Source organism: Ctenopharyngodon idella, chromosome 4 (genome assembly GCF_019924925.1).
Source record: "Ctenopharyngodon idella isolate HZGC_01 chromosome 4, HZGC01, whole genome shotgun sequence".
NCBI lineage: Eukaryota > Metazoa > Chordata > Actinopteri > Cypriniformes > Xenocyprididae > Ctenopharyngodon > Ctenopharyngodon idella.
The window spans coordinates 26,292,929-26,319,526 of record NC_067223.1 but is presented as its reverse complement, the minus strand read 5'-3'; the positions used below and the strand labels follow the sequence as shown (position 1 = coordinate 26,319,526).

General features: G+C 39.8%; 1 long non-coding RNA gene across 1 annotated transcript in view; it reads right to left on the bottom strand.

Moving 5' to 3' along the window:
- LOC127511300 (uncharacterized) overlaps positions 1-26,467 on the bottom strand; it is a 29,630-nt gene extending 3,163 nt beyond the window's left edge. Inside the window, exons 1-2 of the long non-coding RNA XR_007929982.1 lie at positions 24,488-26,467; positions 24,311-24,393 (exon numbers count right to left, since the gene is read on the bottom strand). This is a non-coding gene — a long non-coding RNA (uncharacterized LOC127511300). The remainder of the gene's footprint in view (positions 1-24,310; positions 24,394-24,487) is intronic.
- Between the last annotated feature and the right edge of the window lie 131 nt (positions 26,468-26,598).

Below are 26,598 nucleotides of genomic sequence, written 5' to 3'. Positions count from 1 at the left end.
CCTTTGTCATATAAATCTGATAAAAAAAAACACATAGCACACTGATATAAAAGGGAATAAATAAGTGGTTGGAACAGCATGAATATAATACTGGTGTAATTAAGAGAAGGAACTGATGTTTTAAAAGGGAAGTTCAAAACATTGAATGTGATGTGCTTTGTTTCATTTTGAAAATTAACAGTTTTATTCTGGAAGACTTGCAACATTTGTGTTTAAATTAAAATAATATTTAATATGTCAATTTACTGTTCTCAAAGGGTCAAATCATTCAAAATTTGATACTGCTATTTTTGTTTAGTTTTGTGTTTTATTATATTGTATTTCTATTTTTCCCTCTACGTACATATTCATATATAAAGTCTCCAGGGGAACATTACTACCTGTTACTCACTTTAAGCTTATTACTGTATCACATTTTTATATTAAATATTATTTTAATTTAAACACAAATGTTGCAAGTCTTCCAGAATAAAACTGTTAATTTACAATCTTGAGTATGATACAATTTATTAAAGGTGCTTGATCATAAGAATCTAGGAAAAATATGTAAAATAACAGATTTTCTCTGCCAAACTTTTAGTACCATCACTTTATTGGTGTTTGACCATAGTAATTCAGAAAATACCTGTAAAATAACAGTGTTTTCCTGTCAATTTTTAAATGAAAATTTCGGTAAAATTATTGTTTTAGCACTTTATTTGAATTAGGATATTTTACTTTAAATTCACAGTTTTTGTTGGGCTGCTACCAGTCATTTGACCCTTTTTTCTTTACAGTGTTGAGCTCACATGTTGCTGCCATGAACACGACAATCAGCCTGACGGTTAAATGATACAAAGCTAAAAACTGCAATTGATTCATATTTAGATATACTTTCCACCTTAAATTATTAATGTTAACTGCTATAAATGATGTAAACATCATCAATGACTTCCATTAAGAGCTTGAATCGAGTGCATGAGCTCCTCAATTACTAGCTGTTTACATGCACTAATATTCGTCAATCATAATGAATGCAATCTGATCTCAGATTGTGTTTATGAAATCAAATCAAAATTTATTTATAAAGCATCTAAAAAAACAGTGTACCAAAGTGCTGTACAACTTCAAAGCGATTAGATGAAACAATAAAATATAAGAAAAGGAATATAAAACCCAACGAGAAAGAGATAATACCATATAAACAGGTAAAAGATAATAATAATAATAATAATATAAACCTCTAATCCAAACCTAATGGTCCTTACAAAGTAGCAAAGGCCTCATCAAACAAATACATCTTAAGACGAGTTTTAAACATGTTTACAGAGGTAGACGATCTGATAGACATTGGTAAACCATTCCACAACTCTCAGCAAATGAGAAAGCATGATCTCCTTTACTTTTTAACCGTGACTGAGGAATTTTAAGGAGCAGCTGATTTTTGTATCTCAGAGATCTCTGTGAGCAACTAGAAATTTGAACTCTCTGAAGATGTGACAGCGAAGGTACAAAACATTGCACTGAAAGATATGACAGATTTGAATTTAGTGATATTTCGCAATTGAAAGAAACTATTCTTCACAACTGAATTGATTTGTCTGTCAAACTTTGACTCTGTGTCAAAGATAAAACCCAGATTCCCTTTCGAGGGAACTCGCGCTGCGTCGCCGTGGCAACGCTTTGGGGATACCCTTCAGCGTAAGCGCTCCTGAAGACGTGTACAACTAGTCCAATCGTGATTGGTGCAACGTCATCCCATGACGTATGCCGGCGGAACGCGGAAGCTATAAAAGAGCTGTCAAACACAGCTGTTTCAGCTTTCTGATCTTCAGCAAGCGTTCTGTGTCTCTGTCCGTCTTATTTGGTGTTGTTTGTCCCGTAGAGAAAGAAAAAGAAAAAGAAAAAAATGGCGAGTGAAAGCAGTGAGCAGAACTTTAGACCGTGCATTCCTCCCTGCCAGCGCTTTATAACGCAGGGAGATGCACATGAGTTTTGTGTTTACTGCATGGGAGTGGAGCATGCACGATCAGCCTTTGAGAAGGCTGACTGCCCAGCGTGTGAAGCATTCCCTGTTAAAACGCTCCGCTCCCGACTGGCTTTATTTTCTGAAAGTGGCCAGTTTGGCGTTCCCCGCGGCTCAGGTCCCGCGGCTGCTGAGGCAGCTCGCCGCCTGCAGTCGTGGGGTTCGCAGATGGACCTGGCGGCGGGGGTTGAGACGGCTGCGGCCCTTTCTCAACCCTCAACCGCTGGGCCCAGTGCTCAATACCGGGATCCGGAAGCCCGCTCTGCGGCTTCTTCCGCCCCGTGCGAGCCTTTAATGCTGAGTCCATCTGCTTCTGAGGAGGTGGATGTTCTCAGTATTGATTGTGATATGAGTGATTTGGGTGACTCGCCAGCCCAATCACCACAGTATGAGGAGCTTGTGGAGGTTGTTTCTCGGGCCGTGGCGAAATTAAACATCGATTGGCCGGCCGAGAGACAGGAGGAGCGTAGTAAAAGCAAGCTTGATGAACGTTTCCTCCAGTCAGCACAACGACCTCCACGTCGGGGTTTGCTGTTCTTCCAGGATCTCCACACCGAGGTGGCGAGGTCCTGGAATAAACCATATTCATCGAGGCTTTCGAGCCCCACCGTCCATCTTTATTCATCCCTGGTGGGGCTCAAACAGAACGGTTATGGGACGATGCCCAGGGTGGAGGATACCCTGGCGGCGTATTTGTCTCCTGACGCTGCGTCGTCCCTCAAAGCCCCGACACTGCCCACCAAACCATGCCGAACTACATCATCTTTGGTGGGCAAGGCGTATATGGCAGCAGGTCAGGCCGGTGCCTGTTTACATACGATGGCACTTTTACAAGCTTATCAGGCCGACCTGCTGAGGGAAATGGATGAGGCGGAGGAGGTGCGGCCTGACGATATTAAAGAGCTCCGTCGGGCCACTGATTTATCTCTCCGTGCCACAAAGGAGACGGCTCGTGCTATCGGCCGCTCCATGGCAGCTTCAGTGGCAACGGAGAGGCACCTCTGGCTGAACCTCTCGGGCATTAAGGAGAGGGATAGAACTTTCCTCCTTGATGCCCCGCTGTCGCCATCTGGTCTCTTCGGCGACGCCGTTTCAACGGTCGTCGAGAGATTTCAGGAGTCAAAAAAACAGGCGGCAGCATTTCAGAGGTTCATCCCGCTAAAATCCAAATCCCAAGGGGCTGCACCCAAAGAGCAGCCCCGCCCATATACGCCGAGCTCCTCATACCGGCAGGCACAGAAGGAGAGTGTTGCCTCTCGAGCGCCCCCTGCAAAACCTAAGGCGCAGAAGCAACACTCTCAACCGAAGCCCCAAAGAGAGAAGACGGATCTGAGGAGCGTCATTCTCTCTAGACGGGCTTCGGGAAAGAGGTCCTGACGATTTTGTCAGGCCTCTGAGGGCGCCCCCTCCAGGGCGGGAGCTTATTACAGCTGCTCCCCCGTGGAGCCCTCAGGAAATCGATTTGTTAACCCCGCCGCCTTCGGCGCTTCGGGGCACAACGATTTCCAACGAACCCATAACTCAGTGTTCGCACAATCTTGTGACGCTGAGGGGTTCGCTCTCAATAGAGAGGCCTGTAGAAAATATAAAACGGTTGAACCCTGCCGCAGACGCGCTTCAGGGCACCCAACCTGCTCCATCGAGTATGGCTGGGGTCAGCCCCGAGAGGCTGGTACCCTTAGTGAATTTCCTTCCAGCATGGGAAAAATTAGCCAATGTGTCAAGCTGGGTCACTCGCACCATTCGCAAGGGCTACAGACTTCAGTTTGGGTCTCGCCCACCCAGGTTCAACGGAGTTTTGAACACGGTAGTAAGCCCCATGCTGACACAAGTGATGGAGGAGGAGGTTCAGTCTCTACTGGCAAAGGGGGCCATAGATATCGTTCCCCCCCCAGAGAGAAACACCGGGTTCTACAGCCGGTATTTTATAGTTCCCAAGAAAGATGGAGGATTACGTCCTATTATAGATCTGCGTCAGCTCAACCGCTCTCTGAGGAGATTTCGGTTCAAGATGCTGACGTTGCCTCTCATCGTGAGCCAAATCAGGTCCGAGGACTGGTTTGTCACGATAGACTTAAAGGATGCGTATTTCCACATTTCCATCCTTCCGGAACACAGGAAGTTCCTGAGGTTCGCTTTTGGGGGCGTAGCGTACCAATATCGGGTCCTTCCGTTTGGCCTAGCTCTTTCTCCTCGCACGTTCACGAAGTGCATGGATGCTGCTCTAGCACCCCTCAGACTTCAGGGAATTCGAATACTCAACTATATAGACGACTGGCTTGTGTTAGCTCAGTCTCAAGAATTGGCGGCACAACATCGAGATGTTGTGCTCGACCACATGAAACACCTGGGGCTGAGACTGAATGCGAAGAAGAGCATGCTAACTCCCGTCCAGAGGACGGGGTATCTAGGAGTAATATGGGACTCGGTTACGATGCGGGCACAGTTGTCTCCCGCACGTATCGAGTCGGTTCTGGCCATGGTATCCAGGATCAAGCTAGGCCAACTCATCTCTGTAAAACAGTTTCAGAGACTGTTAGGGCTCATGGCAGCAGCGTCCAACGTGATACCTTTTGGCCTGCTGTACATGAGACCCCTACAGTGGTGGCTCAGGACCAGGGGGTTTTCCCCGAGGGGCAACCCATTCCGTGGGATCAAGGTAACGCGCAGATGCCTTCGTTCCTTGGTCGTATGGAAAAAACTCTGGTTCCTGTCCCAGGGCCCTGTTTTGGGGGCGTCCTGTCATCGCAAGATAATTTCGACAGACGGATCCAACACGGGGTGGGGGGCGGTCATGGAAGGCCGCTCTACCCAAGGTCTGTGGAGTGGAAAGCATCTTTCATGGCACATAAATTGCCGGGAGATGTTAGCCGTTTGGCTAGCCTTGCAGCATTTTCTCCCAGTCCTCAGAGGCAACCATGTCCTAGTCAGAACAGACAATACGGCAGTGGTTGCCTATATAAATCACCAGGGGGGTCTGAGGTCGCGCCCCTTGTGCAAGCTGGCCCATCAGATCCTCCTTTGGTCTCAGGGAAAATTGCTCTCTCTGAGGGCAATGTATATCCCGGGACATCTGAATGTGGGGGCAGACGTCCTGTCGAGGCAGGGGCTGAGGCCCGGGGAGTGGAGACTGCACCCCGAGACGGTGCAGCTCATTTGGAGAAAGTTTGGACAGGCGCAAGTGGATCTCTTTGCAAACCAAGAGAACTCACACTGTCCTCTGTGGTTCTCCCTTGCTCATCCAGCCCCTCTGGGGCTGGACGCTATGGTACAGCCGTGGCCGAGGCTGCGGCTGTACGCTTTTCCCCCGATCGCTCTGCTCCCGGGAGTTCTAGAGAGAGTTCGGCAGGATGGGGTCAATTTATTGTTGGTAGCCCCATGTTGGCCGGCCCGAGTGTGGTTCTCGGACATAGTAGCTCTCCTCGACGGTCTCCCGTGGGAGATTCCGCTCAGGAGAGATCTCCTGACTCAGGCCGAGGGCTCAATATTTCACCCCCGGCCGGAGATGTGGAAACTTTGGGTCTGGCCCCTGAGGGGGACCAGCTCATAAAGGAGGGTCTCTCTGCTGAGGTGGTAGATACCATACTTAACTCTAGAGCTCCCTCCACGAGGAAACTGTATACTCTCAAGTGGAGAGTATTTTCTATATGGTGTAGGAGGAGTCAACTCGACCCAGTTAACTGCCCGGTGGCTTCAGTGCTGGAATTCCTCCAGGACCGCTTTTCGGCTGGTCTTACACCATCTACCTTGAAGGTGTATGTGGCGGCTATATCTGCCTTCCACACACCTTTAGATGGTGCATCCCTAGGGAGACACCATCTAATAACTTGTTTCCTCCGTGGAGCTTTGAGGATGAGGCCTACGGCACAAGTCAGGATTCCCTCCTGGGACCTGACTGTTGTTTTAGAAGGGTTGTCTTTGGCACCCTTTGAGCCTTTGGATACAGCATCTGACAAATTTGTCACACTTAAGTTGGTGTTTTTGTTGGCTATTACATCCCTTAAAAGAGTTGGGGACTTACAAGCTCTCTCTGTGGCTCCATCTTGTTTGGAGTTTGCCCCTGGCGGAGTCAAAGCCTTTTTGCACCCTAGACCGGGTTACGTACCAAAGGTACCCACCAACGTGGCGAGGTCCACAATCCTCCAGGCCTTTCATCCTCCAACGTCGGCTGAACGCGAGAGGCTGCAATTGCTCTGTCCAGTCAGAGCCCTCCAGTGCTACGTCAGGAAGACTTCTAACTGGAGAAAATCAGATCAGTTATTAGTATGCTTCGGGCCCCCAAAGAAGGGTTGCCCGGCTACTAAACCTACCATCAGCAGGTGGATTGTAGAGGCCATATCCAAGGCATATGAGGTGCGCGGGTTGCCTTCACCTCTGCCTCTTAAGGCCCACTCTACTCGAAGTATGGCATCGTCCTATGCATTATGGTCGGGGGCCTCCCTCCAAGACATTTGTGATGCGGCGGGTTGGTCTTCCCCTCACACCTTTATTAGATTCTATAGTTTGGATCTACAGGTCACGCCCGGTTCCCAACTGCTTATGTCCTAGTTTGTGCCATTTTTTTTGCTCACATCAGGACAGGCATTTCGTCAGTATGGCGACGCGGGTATTCGTTCCCCAAAGCGTTGCCACGGCGACGCAGCGCGAGTTCCCTCGAAAGGGAACGTCTCAGGTTACACATGTAACCATGGTTCCCTGAGAGGGGAACGAGACGCTGCGTCCCCTTGCCATACTTCCTGCATGCCTGTCAACCGCTTGCTTCAGATCAGTAGCTGAAACAGCTGTGTTTGACATCTCTTTTATAGCTTCCGCGTTCCGCCGGCATACGTCATGGGATAACGTTGCACCAATCACGATTGGACTAGTTGTACACGTCTTCAGGAGCGCTTACGCTGAAGGGTATCCCCAAAGCGTTGCCACGGCGACGCAGCGTCTCGTTCCCCTCTCAGGGAACCATGGTTACATGTGTAACCTGAGACGTTCTTAACATATGTATTCAGATTGGATGACTGAGGAGCTAGATTCATTACTATATTATTTGCACAGCTGCTAGGGCCAAATATAATCAATTGTCTTTTTCTCATTTAACTGGAGAAAGTTATTATTCATCCAGCATTTTACATCTTTTAGGCACTTAAACAGTGATTTAACGGATGTATTTTCCCCAGGCTTTATGGGCAGATACATCTGAGTGTCATCAGCATAAAAGTGATACGAAATGCTATATTTCTTAAAAATAGAACCAAGAGGAAGCATATACAGTACAATGAAAATAACAATGGTCCCAAAATGGAACCTTGAGGGACCCCACATGTGATAGAAGCTATTGATTTCCAATAGCTTTCCAAAAATTTTCAATTTTAAAAGAAAAGTTTCAATTTTGAAGAGGCAAACCAGCTTAAAGCAGTTCCTTAGATACCCACGTACTGTCTTAAACAGTACATTCAATTAAAATGAAATGATCAATCGTATCAAATGCTGAGCTAACAAAACTAAGGCAACACTGCTACCAGAGTCAGTCTTTACAAAAAGGTCATTAGTTACCCTAAGAAGAGCTGACTCTGTGCTATGACCTGATCTAAAAACAGATTGAAATTTATCAAAAACATAATAGTTAGTTAAAAATGAAGTAAGCTGACTAAAACCTTTTTTTTTTCTAATATTTTAGATATTGATTTAGATTTAGATTTTGTTAGCTTAGATATTGGCTGAAAATGATTTGGATCTGTAAGATCTAAGCCAGGCTTTTTAAGAAAAGGCTGGACGACCACATGCTTAAGACTTGAAGGAACACAACCACTAGACAGACTGCAATTTTTAATAGAGGGAGCACTTGGTCCAATAGTATCTATGAGCTTGACAGACAGCTCAGGGGGAAGCACATCATTTGATAAGGAAATGTTTTAAATGTGCAACAACATCTAAAGAGAAACTGGCTCAAACTGAGATAAATTATGAAACATAGGGATTAATATGGAAGTTATATCAGACTGAGATGGTGTAATCAACAGTCTTATATCCTAAATTTCTTTTTTTTAATATAAAAACTTTAAAAATATTTCACAAGTATTTGCTGATGGATCAGGGCCAGCAGTGCATTCTAGTTTAATAATAGTATTTATAGTTTTAAAAAGTACCTGTGAACTGTGAGCATTTTATGCAATTATCCCTGAAAAATATTCTGCTCTCAAAGTTTTCACTGCTTAGACACTCTCTTAGAACCTCGTAAGATACCTGAAGCTTATCTTTCTGCCATTTCCATTCTGCTTTCCTGCACTTCCGTCTAAGCAATCGAGTATTTTCATTTAGCCATGGCTGGGTTTTAGTCTTGTGTCTCCTTAATTTGTATGGAGCAACATGGTCAAGGATATCAGAAGAAGCATTCTTGAACAGATTAATCAATTCTTCTGGACCCACTAAAACAGATGGTGATTCAGTAGTATCAATTAATGAATGAGCATAAAATGCTGATGAAAAGTCAGTGACTGTATCAGATGTTATCACATGAGAGTAATAAGCAACAGGTTGTTTTTTTCGGGGGACAACACAGAAGGGTAATATTAAAGACAATAGGTTTATGGTCTATTTATAAATCTGTATATTACACACAAGAATACCCATACAAAAGACCAAGTCAAGAGTGTGACCATGCTGATGAGTAGGGCCAGTTACACACTGTGAAAAGTTAAACGAATCAATAATGTTTAAAAACTCTGTGACTAGAGGCTTCGATGGACAGCAAACCTGAATGTTAAAATCACTAAGGAGTACAATGTTGTCAAAAGATTAATCACAGATAAAAAGTCTGAATATTCCTGTATAAAGTCTGTATTATATTTAGGATGTCTATATACAAGAACACATAATAAAGGACTAGGCAGAGAAATTAAAAATGACTGCACCTCAAAAGTCTTGACGTGTATTTGCCATTATAAAAGATGTGGATTGTGGGTTGGAATACCATTCTCCTCCAGAGTCCTGCATACTTTGTTTCATGACCACTGTCTGAATACTGAGTAAAGTAGAACAATTATATACTATACGAGAACAGAACTGTTCTGGCCTTGATGATATGTCAGAAAAATAGGGCTGAAATTTAAATGCCAAAAGAACTTTGAGCAAATATTTTGTAAATGACCTAAAATACAGATGCATTTTTTTTCCCCCCCCCACTTTCTGGGTTACCTTAATAGTAAATGTTCTTGAGCAATAACTGCTGGTTTACTGGAAAAAGGATGTGAGACAACAAATCTCGTTTTGAACTCAAGACTAGTGATTGCTGACAGGCAAAACATGTTTAAGAAATGGTCTTTTAGCAGTGGCCTCCGTGAGAACATATTCATGCAGTAAATCTATACTTTCTTGCCATTTGACTATGTGAAGTTGCTGCAGAATGAAAAACTTATTAAACAAACATTGAGCCCTGATTAAGAGACTCTGGTCATATCATTTAGATCTTTTTATTCAGTGGGTTCACTATAATCCTGGTGTTTGATCCTGGGGCTAATAACAGTGCAGCAGAATACATCTCACAGTGCTTTTAACAAGTCTCAGAATCATCTGTGTTCATTTGAGCTGATTTTAACACTCTTTCTCTTGCTGACCATCTCTTGTTCTTGTTTCTCTTTTCCTTTAGTGATTCTGCTTGTTAACAGCAGGTGTTCATCACTAATGCTTTAACTTCAACACTGCTCTAGTCATTAATACACTGTAGTGTGGATTATATACTGTAAACACTCAGCAGTGTCACTGAGTACTGGGTATTTTACTATGATATAAGACATTCTGCTGTCTGTATGTGAACAAACTGAAATGATCATACATGTCAATATCATGGTGCATTAATAAATTTGGTACGGTAAAAAAAAAAGTTAAAACTTTGAATGTTGGTAGAGGCCTACACTATGTATCAAGATCCCTCATCATATAGTAAACTGTTTTTAGACTGAATGAGCAGATAAGGATATGTGTGAATGAGTAAACAGATAAGGATACATGTGTATGTGTATAGATGATCGACTGTCATTCTTCATGCTCCATGTCATGTCTCATCTTGAAAACTGCTCTTGACAACTTCATGCTCTTGACAACTGCCTTGCACCTTCTCTCATGGTTTTATATCATGGTCATCTCTGCTCTATATAAATAAAATTTACTTACTAAGATAAAATAATAATCAGTTAGCATACTACTCACATTATATAAATTGAGCCACAGTCATTTTTAAATCACATAATTACGTAGAACATATCACAACCTACTAAAAAATGACAAAAATTATTTGTATACCTGGATGAATCCTGTCACATCTTTAAAAAATAAATAATAAAGCTATGTTTTTATTCATCTCTAAATGCAGTTTTTACTGTGGTAACCTATCATTGTCCAATCAAACATGACGCAACACTAAAAGTATCTTGGACTGACACACTTGATACTGTTGTGTAATATGAATAAGAATGCAGTTACCCTGCCACATTGATTGATGTATTTAAATAATAAATTAAATATAATGCTTTATTATTTTACTTATTTCCTGGAAAAGCCAGTAACGCTTTAGATTACAGCCCGGAAAGTACTGTGTAATTAAAACACATTTACAGCGTAACTTTCGGTTATTACAGTGTACCTATAAAGTACGCACGTGTAAGTACTATTATGATAGACAACAGTCTTAGGTTTGGGAACAATTTAGTGAGAACATACACTGCATACATTTTTGTAATAATAGTCTACCGATACATAAAGGCTTTTTGTAAAATTACGGGGGTACATATCAGTGCATTTATTTACTGCAGCTGTTTTAGTTTGGGCTTCCATGTTTCAAAGCAAGTAAAACTATTGCAACTTGTTTTGTTTTTTTTAAATACTGGGGAAATATACTCTTGTTCCATGTAGTTACAGGGTTAGTGTGACAATTTAGGTACATTATAATTACCGAAAGTTACGCTGTAAATTTGTTTTAATTATGCAGTACTTTCTGGGCTATAAAGTAAACCAAGAAGTATTGTGAGTGTTAGGCTGGTGAGCGTTAGGCTGCACAGAGCAGAATATGAGGTCAAAGAGATGAGAATAAGACTGCTCTACGTATCATTCTAAAGACAACTTATGATCAAAGTAGAGAAGAAAACGTGTTACAGCAACATTAGAAGTACAAACCCGATTCCAAAAAAGTTGGGACACTGTACAAATTGTGAATAAAAAAGAATGCAATAATTTACAAATCTCATAAACTTATATTTTATTCACAATAGAATATAAATAACATATCAAATGTTGAAAGGGAGACATTTTGAAATGTCATGCCAAATATTGGCTCATTTTGGATTTCATGAGAGCTACACATTCCAAAAAAGTTGGGACAGGTAGCAATAAGAGGCCGGAAAAGTTAAATGTTCATATAAGGAACAGCTGGAGGACCAATTTGCAACTTATTAGGTCAATTGGCAACATGATTGGGTATAAAAAAGAGCCTCTCAGAGTGGCAGAGTCTCTCAGAAGTCAAGATGGGCAGAGGATCACCAATTCTCCCAATGCTGCAGCGAAAAATAGTGGAGCAATATCAGAAAGGAGTTTCTCAGAGAAAAATTGAGAAGAGTTTGAAGTTATCATCATCTACAGTGCATAATATCATTCAAAGATTCAGAGAATCTGGAACAATCTCTGTGCGTAAGGGTCAAGGCCGGAAAACCATACTGGATGCCCGTGATCTTCGGGCCCTTAGACGGCACTGCATCACATACAGGAATGCTACTGTAATGGAAATCACAACATGGGCTCAGGAATACTTCCAGAAAACATTGTCGGTAAACACAATCCACCGTGCCATTCGCCGTTGCCTGCTAAAACTCTATAGGTCAAAAAAAGAAGCCATATCTAAACATGATCCAGAAGCGCAGGCGTTTTCTCTGGGCCAAGGCTCATTTAAAATGGACTGTGGCAGAGTGGAAAACTGTTCTGTGGTCAGATGAATCAAAATTTGAAGTTCTTTTTGGAAAACTGGGACACCATGTCATCCGGACTAAAGAGGATAAGGACAACCCAAGTTGTTATCAGCACTCAGTTCAGAAGCCTGCATCTCTGATGGTATGGGGTTGCATGAGTGCGTGTGGCATGGGCAGCTTACACATCTGGAAAGGCACCATCAATGCTGAAAGGTATATCCAAGTTCTAGAACAACATATGCTCCCATCCAGACGTCGTCTCTTTCAGGAGAAGACCTTGCATTTTCCAACATGACAATGCCAGACCACATACTGCATCAATTACAACATCATGGCTGCGTAGAAGAAGGATCTGGGTACTGAAATGGCCAGCCTGCAGTCCAGATCTTTCACCCATAGAAAACATTTGGCGCATCATAAAGAGGAAGATGCGACAAAGAAGACCTAAGACAGTTGAGCAACTAGAAGTCTGTATTAGACAACATTCCTATTCCTAAACTTGAGCAACTTGTCTCCTCAGTCCCCAGATGTTTGCAGAGAAGAGGGGAATGCCACACAGTGGTAAACATGGCCTTGTCCCAAATTTTTTGAGATGTGTTGATGCCATGAAATTTAAAATCAACTTATTTTTCCCTTAAAATGATACATTTTCTCAGTTTAAACATTTGATATGTCATCTATGTTGTATTCTGAATAAAATATTGAAATTTGAAACTTCCACATCATTGTGTTCCTTTTTTATTCACAATTTGTACAGTGTCCCAACTTTTTTGGAATCGGGTTTGTATTATGGAGGAAGTATGTTGCTGTGGGAAGTGATACAGAGAAGACGAGGAACTTGCCAAATATGGAGGTGTATTTGTGCTTTAAAAGGCAGCTCTGCACACCAAGTAAGTCACTGTTTCCAGCAGAGCCACAGGAAGCTGCTTCAGAAACACTTGTCTTCTCCAGCCTCTCTCTCCTCGAATCTTCAATCAAAATGAGCAAGATCATTGTTTTTAGCAAAGAGGCCTTCGAGGGCAGAACAGCTGAATTCAAGAACGATGTCCGCAACTTAGAAGAAAAGGGCTTCAACGACGTCATCTGCTCCATAAAAGTCATTGGCGCACCATGGGTAGCGTATTATGACAAGAATTTTGCTGGAAAGCAGATGGTGTTTGAGGAAGGAGAGTACGCCACCCTTGATGACAAAGGCCAGTTTTCTTCCCTCAAGATGGTCACAGATGACCTGGACAACCCTGAAATCCAGCTGTTCGAGCACCCGAACTATCAAGGAAGAAGCGTGACCCTACGCAAAGAAACCAATCTTCACGACATTGCTTTCAGTGATGTAGTTTCTTCCCACAAAGTGAAAGGTGGTGTCTGGGTGCTATACGAGCACATCAATCGTAAGGGTTCCCAGCTTATTTCTTTCCCTGGTGATGAAGTTCCCAGCTATTTTCCGCTCTCCTTCAACAATGTGGCCAGCCATGTGCGCCCCTTGCTGCCGAAGCCATAGACAGCATCATTCAAAGTACGCTTTCTGCAGCTGAATATGAACTGGAATCCTTTTGGAAAGAACGAGGCAGGTGGTGGGGAATGATGGATCATGACCAAAAACTTGATTCGACTCTTGACTGTGATGGCAATCAGTCTGAAGAAACTTCATGCAATCAGACTCAATCTTATCATTTGAGTATATCTGTTTGAAGACATACTGTACATGTTAACTTGGCAAATGTTATATAACAAGGATGAATTTTATTAGAAAGAGTTTTTTGGCTTGTCATCTGTAGCGATCAGTATCAGTAAACAATACAGTTTTGGAATTGTTACGGATCTACTACTGATCCTGTTGTATTTGATTGTCTTTTCCCTGTTTGATGAGAGTGAAATATTGAAAAGGATTTTGGATTTATATTATGCTGAGAAAGAGACAATGAATGCTGTTTTACTCTGTCAACTCAGAAAATAAAGACTCATAAATATCGAAATGCTCCTTGTTTCTTCAATTCTCTTTTTACATTTACATTTTTCATTTATCAGATGCTTTTATCCAAAGTGACTTGTGATTGAGAAATACAAGCGATTCGTCTTAAGAGGCAATAAACAGGAGAAGTTCTATTAATACAAAGTTTCAGCCAACATTCAAGCTAGAATAAGGAGGGATTAAGGAATAGTGAGACTCCTGGAACTTCCAGGAGAGGTGGGATGTCTGGAATAGACTGATAAAGACTGACAGTGTTGAAACTGAGACACATTGATAAACTGCTTGTATATTTTCTAAATACAGCATGTATATGTGGTCATGTAAATTTGTTCACTCATAAAAAAAAAAAAAAAAACCTCAAACACAGCCAGACATCTCAAAAAGGGATTCTTTATTTCCCACTGCGTCTGAGGAGGAAATGGCGGTAATATCTGAGGTTTCTGATTGTGGGTAGGAGTATAAAAAAAATTATACAGCGGGGGAAAAGGAAAAGAACAAAAGGAAACACATTCCAACGAAGAGTTCACCAGACTTGTATAGTGTGAATTACAATATTCCACAAATGTTCAAAGCAACAAACAAAAATAAATAATAATAGTCAGACTTTTATATCTTCCCTTCAGGAAATTCTCACTTAGAGAGTACTCAATTTGGATCAATTTGCTGCAATGTTCTTTTACAACTTTTTGAAAAGAATCAGGATGTTAAAAATGTCCAAAAAAAAAAAAAAATAGAACAAAGTGCACACAACTCTTTGTGTAAGTATTTTTTACCCCAAATAAACAATGGTAGTGGCTTGTGATGCTTTCTGGATGAAGAACAAAACAGAAACATTATTAAAGATACATTCTCATAAGCCACTCACACTTGTAAGATCAGAAATATTTGCAGTCTCTAGTGAAAAATAAATATACTAAAATAGATTTGAAATACATTTATTTTATGCTAAGTAAACTACAAACACATTTACATATTTATGTACTTAATATAAATATCCTGCAATTGTACTTTTGGTATACAAATTTGGTATACTTAAAGTCTGTTAAATTGGAACAACTAATTTTGTACTTAATATACTTTAGTTATCCAGAAATAGTGCTGTGGTCCAACAAAAGATATACTTAAGTATATTTGATTGTGCTAAAGTGAAACTATTGCAAGTATACTTTAGGTACACTTTAAATATCTTGCATTTGAACACTGATTGTTAAGGTCCTGCCCTGACAGTCTTGTCTCTGAGCATATGGCTTTTTCTTTGTGTTGGCCATGTGCTCCCCTTGTCCTGCTTCCTTGTTTCCCTTTACCACACCCCCTTGTTTAGTCCTTAGCCTTTTCTCAATATGTTCTTGTCTGTATTTGTGTTCTTGTGGACTTGTGAAACGTCATCAGTCTCTACCCAAGTATTGTTCCAATTCAAACTTCACATCTATCCATGTACAGTTAAAATCCCTGGATGTGTTCTTGCTCCACCCCTTTTATCGAGGATGCATTGAGAGGTGACTTGTGTGGACTTGACAGCCAGGTATCCCAGAATGCATCTCGCACTAACCAGCAAGCGCCAATAGTAAAGGAGAAAACCCACGTAATTTAAACATACTACTGTTATTATGTCATATGTAGTTTTAAGAGTTTTTCAGATAAGAATGTACTGGTTTAAAGCTCAAATCTGTGGTTTATTGATAAAGATAGTACCTATTTGAAATTTTAATCTGACGTTTTCGGAGTTGTGATCACCGGGCGCTCAGCGCTCATGTACCCAGCCAAGAACAGCCTTACCTCGGCTTGTCATTCTGACATTTGCTGCTTTTTTTTAGTGGTTAAACATAAGATAGAATTCGTCTTTTGTATATCTAACGGGCAATCTTTGGTCTCGTGAATGTATAATTTGTTCCCTGGCAAATAGTTTTGGCAGAAAGCAAAGTGAAGTTTCCTAACTTTATATATTTGGCTATTTAACTTTACTGTTGTAGAATCACCGGACTTGCATCCTCCTGTCCTCGGGAGGGATTTTCATTTTATTGCTAACTAGTCTTATTCCAGTTATTTGTTGGATTTATTTCTTGTTTGTCTTTTATTTTTGGTAACTCTAGTTAACTTAGTTCTCTTTAGCTCCAACTCCAATTAAACACACCTGAACCAGCTAATCAACATCTAATTAGGCATACTAGACTACTTCCAGGCAGGTGTGTTGAGGCAAGTTGAAGCTAAACTCTGCAGGACAGTGGCCCTCCAGGACTGAGTTTGGAGACCACTGCCTTATAATGTATTGGCAGAGATGTACAGTAATTGTTAGTTATGTATATGTGTGTGCCTACCCATGAGAAGGAGGAGCAGAAGTGTGTGTGTGTGTGTGTGTGCTTAAGGACACAAAAGACTGTGATTCTACTCCTAGAACCTTAAAAGGAATTCAGCCATCAAGGACATGAAACATCTCGGTTATGTATGGAGGCATTATGTCGAAGTCACCGACGTATTGGGTATATCACAATATGTTGGTGACGTCGACGTAATGTCGAACGTGACTGACTGAGGCGGACAGCTTGCACCTGTGAGGCCTCGAGAAGGATCTTGGAAACTTTGGGAAAGTTACATCTTGCGTCAATCAAGAAGATTAGAACTTAACTTCGGCAGGAAACAACAGGAGTATAAGGCTACGTTCACACTGCAAGCCTTAATGCTCAATTCCGATTTTTGCTCCATTTTTTTGTATAGCTGTTTTAAATGTGGCCAATATCAGATTTCCAGTGTGAACAGATCATGGTTCTGAACTGATCTACATGCGCAAAAGAATGATACAAACAGGGTTGCCAGGTTTTTACCACAAAATCCACACAATTGCTTCTCAAAACTAGTCTTAAACTAGCCCAATTGTGTTTCGTGGAGTATCCCGTTAAAAATCACGTTCTGGCGGTTAAATATCGCATTAGTGCGCTGTCATACAGAAGTCAACATGGAGGGCATTAAAGTAAGTGATTAGACATTTATTTATATTGTGATCTGCAGCAGAAGCCAGCGAAGTTATGCACAGGCTATATGAAAAATAAAGACAATGAAGTGACAAAAGAGAGCAGAGTTTTGAAACTATTATGAAACGAGCCCTCATGTTTTGCTTGTATTATGGAGCTGTCTCTGTAATACTTACAAGTTCTGACACATCACTGCCCTTCTACTGACTACCTTTCACAACTGTCTTGAAAACGTCGGTTATGTAAAATCTTTGAATAGGCTCCCATGAGCGCAGAATGCTGATCTCAAGTGACATAAAAATGGCATGAATTCCGATATGCCTGTTCACACTGTGGTTGCAAAACATCTGACATGTATCGGATTTAGAACCACATATGGAAGTGGCACAAATCGGAATTGAAAAGATCAGGTTCCATGTGCTTTGTACTGTTCAGACTGTCATGGGGAGAACAGATATGAGTCACATGTGGGGTATTAAAAAATCAGATTTGGGCCACATCTACCTGCAGTGTGAACATAGCCTAAAAGACAGATGAGCTGATTGCATTATTGGATACTGATATGTCATTAAACCCTGACTGTCAGAGTTCTGTAACTTCTGTCTAGGGTAATTTCTGGGTTTTGTGACAGAGCTCTGTCACTCCCGTATTGTCTTTGTGTTTGTTTCTTGCCACGTGCTTTCATGTCATGCTCGTGTTTATGTTTGGTGTGAGCACATGGCTTGTCATGTGTTTCCTTGTGCCTTGTGCTCACCTGTCGATTGTCTTGACCCCGCCCATCTTGTTACCTGATTGTTTCATTTGCTCCTCCCTGATTACCTGCCTTGTTTGCTCGATATTTTTTCTACTTGGGTTTTCTGTCCTGTGCTGAATTATTGTCTTTCTTCACTTGTCATACGTCAGATGTTGTTTGTTTCCTCGTGTTATTTCCCAAGTCAAGTCTAAGTCATGTAAAGTTATGTTTTCTTCAACAACAAACCGTGATATCGGCGCCTTGAAGGCCAGAGGTGAAGACACCTTTGACTCAAAGCATGATTATAGTATTATTTTCCTTTATATTTTTGTTTATTATAAAAAGAAAAGTAACCAATTAAAAGTAATTTAATTGATTACAAAAACTGCCTACCGAGGCTTGATTTGTAGTTAAGTCATTTAAAATGCTTAGAATTTAGGCCAGACTCGACTTTACCTAACCTGAGAGAAATAAAAAATAAGGTTAAAGGTGTTAAGATCAAAGTACACTCCGCAAAACAATTCTTAATATGAAATAAATGTATTTTAAGCCCCACGGGTCTGCTGTCGTGACCACCTGGCTTTTTTTCTTATCAGTGTGAAAGAGACTCAAATAACTCAGTTGATTTGTGTCATACAGAAAAGCGTTACACATACTTCGAAACTCTTAAGTGAAATGAAGTAATTGATAACAAAACAAATATTCTGTTTATGTAATCTGTATGAAACCAAGTTGAGGTTCAGTTTCTCAAGGTTTGTTCATTATCTGTAATGTGACCACACCCACACGCTGCACAGGCTTAGACATGCAAATCATCCAAGTGTGAGTCACGCCAACCTGTAAACTCCCCAATCACAACAGTAACATCACAACAATGCTCATTTCCAACCTTCTCTAAAGCATCTCTCATCCACCTTTAACAGCTTTAAACAATAACAGCTACAGGACGATTGGCACCACGAACAAGCACAATCACCCCTCCGCCCAGTTGTCACTACTGTAAGAAATCTGGCGGAAGAAACTAATGGTATGCATGGGCTTCTAACCAAACTCAGCAAGTACCACACATCAGGATCTTCTCCCTCTCCCACCACACTTACAGGTGTCCCTGACAGTGAGTCTGTCTGACATGTAGGTAACCATGCTGCTTTTCAGAATATTCCTGTCATTTACAATACTTGGTAGCATGGTCATAAAAAACAAAAGAGGTTCTTCAAATCAAATCAGGGAGAATCGTACAAAGAATCTTGTCACAGTACAGCCTCTTAAATCTGTTATTCTAAATGTAAGGTCATTAACAAAAGTCTTTTGTAATTAGTCAAATTGTTGATAACTATAAGCTGAACATCATCTTCCTATCAGAAACATGGCTTGACAGTAATCATAATTTTGTCCTCAATAAAACATCTCCACCAGGTTTTAGATATGTTCCTAGACTTACAAAGAAGGATGGTGGAGTTCCCTGCCTGTTCCACAATACTTTGTGCTGTCAACATATTTCTCTGGGAGATTTTGAAACATTTGAATATCTTGCAGTGCATCTGAAGAGTGAACAGTCTGTTATTTTATTAGTTCTATATCATCCTCCTCGACTCAAAGGCTTTCTTGATGATCTTGGAGAACTGCTTTCTAGGATTTTAACTGACTTTGAATATGTCCTTAATTACTGGTGATTTTAATATCCATATGGATGTATTTTCTGATCCATCGACTGTTAATTTCACAGAGTTACTAAACTCATTTGGTCTTACGCAGCATGTAACTGACCCCACACACAAACATGGTCACACACTTGACCTGGTAATCTCATGTGGCTTAGCCCACAAATTGTAGATATTGTCATATCTGACCATTATTGTGTCTTTTTTGAGATTTAAGTATATACACCAAAACTGTGAGTGATAGGAGAATTGTCAATAAGCGCTATCTCACTGCTTTTAGTCTCAGGCTCTCTGAATGTATCAATTCTGTTGCTCCTTTAAAAGCAAAGACTGTTTCTGGGACAATTAATGCCCCATGAAGAAATAGTACATCCATCGTAAAATTAAGAAGAGACTCCAGGAGAGCAGAAAGGCTAAGGAAGCACACAAAGCTTACAGTTCACCATGATATCTATAAGACTCATCTGAAAATGTTAAATAATGCAATGAGGGCTGCATGAAAATATTATTTTTCAAGTTTAATCGACCACAACAAAGACAACCCTAGATACTTATTCTTCACTATCGATAGGCTACTTAACCTCTCAGCTCAAATACAATAAGAACTTCTCGCAAGTGCAAAGTCCAACGAGTTTGGAGATTTTTTTTAATGACAAAATTACATCTATAAGACAAAACATTGCCAGCACTTGCCCTACTTGCAACAACAGAACACCGGGATTGCCGGGAGTCATTGTTGTGGGTGGATTTTTATCATTGTAGGGTGACTGCGTTCACATACTGCCAACACACATTTATATCCAAACACCATGTAAAAGTGGATTTTGAATAATAGATGCCCTTTAAATCTCTAAACAGAGAGATGCAGATGTTCTGAGAGACTGAAGTTACACTGTTTCAGGCCTCTTGTGGATTCAGGTTCAAGTTCATGGACCATAACTTTTCTCTGTAATGATTTGTAGAAGTTTGAGTGGAATTTTATTTACTGAATGAGACTATTGAAGGCACAGTTGTTTTATTTACAGAACTACAGAATAGCACTTATCGCCCTTACAATTTCCCCAAATATGGTAAATATATATATCCAATGCATCACTCTTCACAGTTTCTGGTAGTTCATGCAGAAAATGGCTGATTAAGGTGTTTAAAAAACAAAAAGTGCTTCACGCTGTCTTAAAAAAAACTTTTTTTTTTTTTTTTACTTGCAATCTCATCCCTGCAAGCTAATTTTTCTAGCTTAATCGTCTTATAGCTTATTCTCCTAATATTTGACTAAATGGTCTTTTTTTCTAAAGTTTTCAGCTGTTCAGTCAATGTCTCTTATCACTATTTATTATCAGGCAGACAGTACTATTTAAGAAACAAGAGTCTTACCTGAAATGATTGAGACAATGCCTGAATGCAGATCCTGTTTGTGACGCCAAATTGTAGACTTGAGATTTAAGCTTTCTCCCCATTGTGGTTGTCATAGAGCAAACACCAGTTATTTTGCCAAGGGATCCCTTAGATTTTATTTTATGTTAGACACAGAAGAGAAGCTGAAGAGATTTTGTCTTTATGCCAGCTGGCTATGATTTATAATCTAACCAAAGAAACCTTATGCTACACATTCCTGTGTGTAGATCATCTCTTCTCTGTGTCTCTCCATGTAACCCTCACACTCTGACTGAATAATGATAATAATAATACAAATGATTATGAATATTAATAAAAAATAATACTGAAAATAACATTAAACACAATTTTAGTCTTCAGAAATGGTCTCTTTTGCGGCATAAAAGATGACAGAGTGCACGCTAGTAATTTATATAAAACAGCAATTAAACAGATATTTAAATTTTTTTTATTTAATGTTGTTTTTAATTATTGTATCTTACCCGTGGTTCCGCTGAGAATCGTGTATGTTTACACGACAATGATGTACTAAAAACAGACGACGACTTTGTCAAAACGATCCCTGTTCACACAGATCTGCGAAAATGACTAAAAGGCTGCATTATGCATGCCAGGCCAGTAGTTGGCGATGTCACTTTGTCAAGAAACACCCCGTGAACACATAATACACATGCGTGAATGTAATACGCATGTACATGTTTTTGTTGTTTACACAATATTTAACTGGGGAAATGTAGAGATCTTACCTGGTAGCCATCTTGAAGGTACTGGCATGTGCTGCTTCTCTCAAAATCAAACTTTATTTAAAATTCTTTGTGTGTGTAAACAGTCCTTAATAAATGTTGTGGAGGATGAGAACATCAGTCATGGACACATCTTTTTCCCACTTTTTTCCCCCCCTCATTGTTATTACCCTTACGAAAAAGAAGTATTCTTCAAGTTCATTTTATGAAGTATACTTAAGTAATGTTCAAGTATATTTTTAAGTATACTTTATGTAGTAAGTATACTAATATCAATGTGTACTGTTAAGACCCTGACCCTGCATCCCAATGTCCATACTATCCATCCTAAATAGTATGTGAGATTAAAATAAGTGTGTCCCAAAGCATAGTATGTTGAAAAGAGTATGCCAAAAGTCCCCGGATGGTTTACTATTTCTGGTAGATTTTCAAAGTGTGGATCTGTGCACACTATAAAGGCTAATATTGCCCACGACCCATTGCGCTTTGGATGAGGATTCAGTTCAGAACTACAAACACGAGTGTTAAAAAACTACAAAACATGGCGGATACGCACGACCGATGGTGAGAGGTTTGAGTGACTAATAATCAGTTTAACCTGATAGAAAATATTTATTTAATGTTATCCGTGTTATATTTCATCTGCAATACCAATGTAGACTTTTATAAAGATCCGATTGGCCGTTAACTTTTAAATGCATCATTATGCATATGAAGAGACCCGCGACTGCAGATCAACTGCTACTGCATTTCTTTCCGATATGGTAAGAAATTAGCTAAATGATGTAAGATGATTGACAGGTCAGTTTACGGTGACAGGATGCGACAGAGAGCAAAGACGCAATTGTATGACGTGATAGTATGTCCCAAAGCTTGTCTACTATTTTGCTACACACTCAAAAGTTTGCTCACAAAAAGAGTACATACTTTTAGGGCGTAGTAGAAGTATGCAAATTTGGACGCAGCATGAGATATTTTGTCTGTATCATCTGTCATTGTGTGTATACTCTCTCTCTCTCTCTCGTTTGAACACACTGATTGGTCCAGCCAAGCACCTGACCTATACATAAGGACCACCCCAAACACTCAGCCTCTGCCTCGTTGACTTTGTGCTTTCGCCATCATTCTTCGCTTTCATTGACTTTTGCTATTGTTCGTTTCATCATCGTTTGAGAGTGTCGTGCCAGAGAGATTGTGAATGTTTGTTTATTGTTATTTCTGATTCCCCGGTTTATTTGGATATTTGCCTGTTTGACTACGACTTGAATTCTGAATCTGATTTGTTTGCCCAAAACTCTGTAAATACTGTTGTAAAAACTCTTGTAAATATTATTTCACTTTAAGGGAGGTACGGGGTTTGACGCCAATTTATTTGTATCTTAATTTCACTTTGTTTATGGTTAAGGGAGGTAGGTAAGTTAAGTTGTATTTTGTTTTCTTTATTTTCGTTGAGGTAATTTAGTTTCTAAAAGAAGATTGTTTTGTTTGTTGTTTTGACGTAAAACCCTTATTTTTCATTGTAAATAAAATTTGTATTATTTGATATCTCTCTGGTATTGAGACTCGCTTCCTTTCTGTTACGGCTAACCCCTAGCGGTCGTAACAGTACTAGTAGTAAACTTGTAAGTGTACTATTTCAATACTGCTTGGGACTAAATAGGCCCACTTTTAGCATATAAAAGTATACGTTTAAGTGTACCATAAGTGTAAAAGTAGTAAACTTTAAGTGCACTAGTTTACAACTACGTTTCTTATTTGTATTGCATCTGTATTACAAGTGAACTTAAGTATAGTAGTAGTTTTCTATTTTAATACAAGTAGTACAATTTTTAGTTTATGAAAGTACACTTTGAAGTATACTCTCAGTAAACTACTTTCTTTAAGTGAACATATCATACTTATAGTTTACTATTTATGTTATTTTTGCACTTTCAGTATACTACTATGTTCCAAATAAGGTATTAATTTTTTATACTTGAAATATACCTTACCTTAAATATAAATGTATAACATTTTATTATAGCTTCATGCATACTTTTTTTTTAATCAACACTTGAATGTGGGTAAGTTTCATAAAGAAAGGCAACATTTTAAACAAAAAGTTGAGAAAATTGCATTTTTGTCAAAGACTACCCCTGGATCAGATTCAGAACGATGATGCAGATTTCAAAACACAGATGGAGTAGATCGAGTAGATCCATTAACACCCTCCAAAGCTTCACAGTCATTTCCTCTTCATGGGTTCATCATTTCATTCGGTAACGTTAGGCAGTTTTGATTTATATGCTGTTTAATGTTTGATGATTGCGTTATTTTACATTTGTGTGAGCAATTTTCTCTCACTCGTTTCTGCTGCTTCTTCTTCTGTGTTTTGATCTGGAGATTCTGTACTCTTTCAGAAGATGCGTAACAGCGCCCCCTACCATATAACAGTTAAAACAGGGATAGCTGGAAAAATCAATCAGTGGTGGGGAAAGAGTAGATTTGAAGTAAATTCCTATGTATACTACAAGTGGACTAGCCTACACAAAAATTACACACTCAGAATTAGGAACATGCTGAAGCTCAAAAATGCTGCGTAACACAAGAATGAACCTCACTGGTTCTTGAGAAAGCTCAAACGTGCTGTGTAACACACAAGAATGAACCTCAATGGTTTATGCAGATGCTCAAATGTGCCTCGTGATATGAGAATCAACCTCATTGGTTCTCGAGGAAGCTCAAGCGTGCTGCGTAAGACAAGAATGAACCTCATTGGTTCCTTATGAGTATGTATGTACATATTGACTATATTATGTGAATGTAGTCCATATGTGATTACAGCTTTATTGTCTAGTGATTTTATTGGGGGTATTATTTATTGTAACCATTCAAAAGAATGCCTGAACACTTACTGCATACTCCTTCATGAGGTTTTCACAGTCTTCACAGAAAGTGATCTGAGAATGCAAGCTCTCCAAGTTGAGATGTTATTGCTCTGTAGAAGAAATTAAGAAGAGACAGAATTACAAATCACCATGCTAAAGAGGAAATTATTCACAAGCGTCATATCATAAACATAAATCAAAAACCTTGTCAAAGTTTATAAATGTTTCGTTCTGCAACTTCTTTTTTTTTAGTAGATGCTGGCCAGTTTGCTTCTGTAACCATCCATTTTCAGTCTGAATCAGTGGGATGGTGGATTTTCGAGTAAACTCAGCAGCAATCTAGAGATTTAAGAGACATAACACAACAATAAGGATATCTTTCATTTTTACAATTACATTGAGAGTTATTCAGTGACATCTGAAGAAAAAAAGCATTTAGGCTACCTCCACATGGGCATGAATAACTAAACAAGAACATTGTAAGCAGCAGTCTCCTTAGCATGTGAACGATTAAGATGACTGTCTGTAGTGCATTCCATGTTATAATAAGTGCATGTGAAACGATAACTGCGGCCAAAATGGCCATGCGCTAATCTATAGTGCTTCAACAACTGCAATCTAGTTGACACTGTTATTTCACAGTCCTTACATTTCCACATGCTTGTGAAACATGAGTTAGCATAACTGACTAGAATGGAAAAATACTAGAGAAAGAAAACGTAGCCTAAATGTAACAGATCAGCATAGCGAAAGACCAAAATAAATCAATAACTTGAAATAAAAAATAAAAAAACTCTGGAAACCTAAATCACTTTTTCTAGGCACTATTTATGGTAAAGAATTTTTTATAAAATATTCATACCTGACAGAGACACCCACATCTTCCAAAGACTTTATATACAAAGGGACTTAGCATCTTCTCCTCACTGTGGTTCGTCTGTCTTCCGTTGTTCAGCTTTGGTCAGCAGCTACGGCTTTCATTAAGACTTTCATGCAACCACGCAGCAATCTGCGGATTATCGCGATGCGACGAGTCACAGCACCAGTGTAACCCCTCCTGTTTGAACCGCTCTAAGCGGGACTCAAACCCAGGGAGTCGGGCGCTCTAACAAGGAGGCTAAAGACCGCAGTCTGTAGTGTCAGTCGCTAAAGCGCCTCTTGAGATCAGGGAAGTGAGGTTTACATGCACAACTTTTACTGGCCTACGTCTGTTACATTTGCACATCTTGCACTAATGTAGTTAATGTGTCTATTTTTATTCTTCCTAAAATTGTTTATATTTATATGTCACACCTGAGAATAAACAGGGAGAATTAATCACAAGAGATGATGCGATGTTTCCTCAGTGATCGCGTTTACTCATATGATTTTCATGTTAAACACACATAACTCATATTCACATACAGGTTGGTCACAGTAATAATATATATATATATATTTTTTTTTTTACTTTTTGTTGCGAATATATTAACTTATAACTATACGCAAAAAATTCTCTAAACATTTCTCATTCTTTTCACCATCAGTGAATAAAACATATAGGGGGTCTGATGGTTTTCTATGAGCAGAAAGGGAGGCATGACTCCTGCTGTAACTTTACCTGCAGGTGTCGCTGTTGGGCAGTGTTCCTTTAGAAATACGAGTGACTTGCGCTCTTTTTAATGTCATAATTTGTAATATTTGTGTTGTTTTATATGTAATATGGATTAATTTCTCATCCTATTTTTTTTGAGGAGGCACTGCCTCTCTTGCCTCCTCGGAGGAAACGCCCCTGATACACACATATATATATATAACGTTAGGCCAATTAGTTTTTCCACATGGCGAAAATCACATTAACGTTACGCAGCCCAACGACCATGTGCTCCGCGCATAAACACGCACTAACACACTTAGTAAAACTTTTAGTCTTTTTCTACTATTACATACACATGTTCTTAACATTCATACTCGTTTTCGAAATACTTTATAATCACTTTAGTGATCCGATACCTGAGGATAAACAGGGAGAATCAATCACAAGAGATGATGCGATGTTTCCTCAGTGATGGCATTTAATCGTATGAGCAAACTCTCGCGATCTCACCTGATAACTAAATTCCTTGAACATGTAAACCCTTTCACACTGTAATCCTGGTAAATTACCATAAAACTACCAGAACGATGTTTCCGGTAATTACACAAATGTGCTGTTCACACAAGCTGTTCCATATTTTTGCCAGTAAGATACCATTCACACGTCTTTATTATAATGCCGGTAAACTCTGTGATGTCAGTGCTTTAGTTTAACTCTGTCCAATTTAAGGATTTATTTA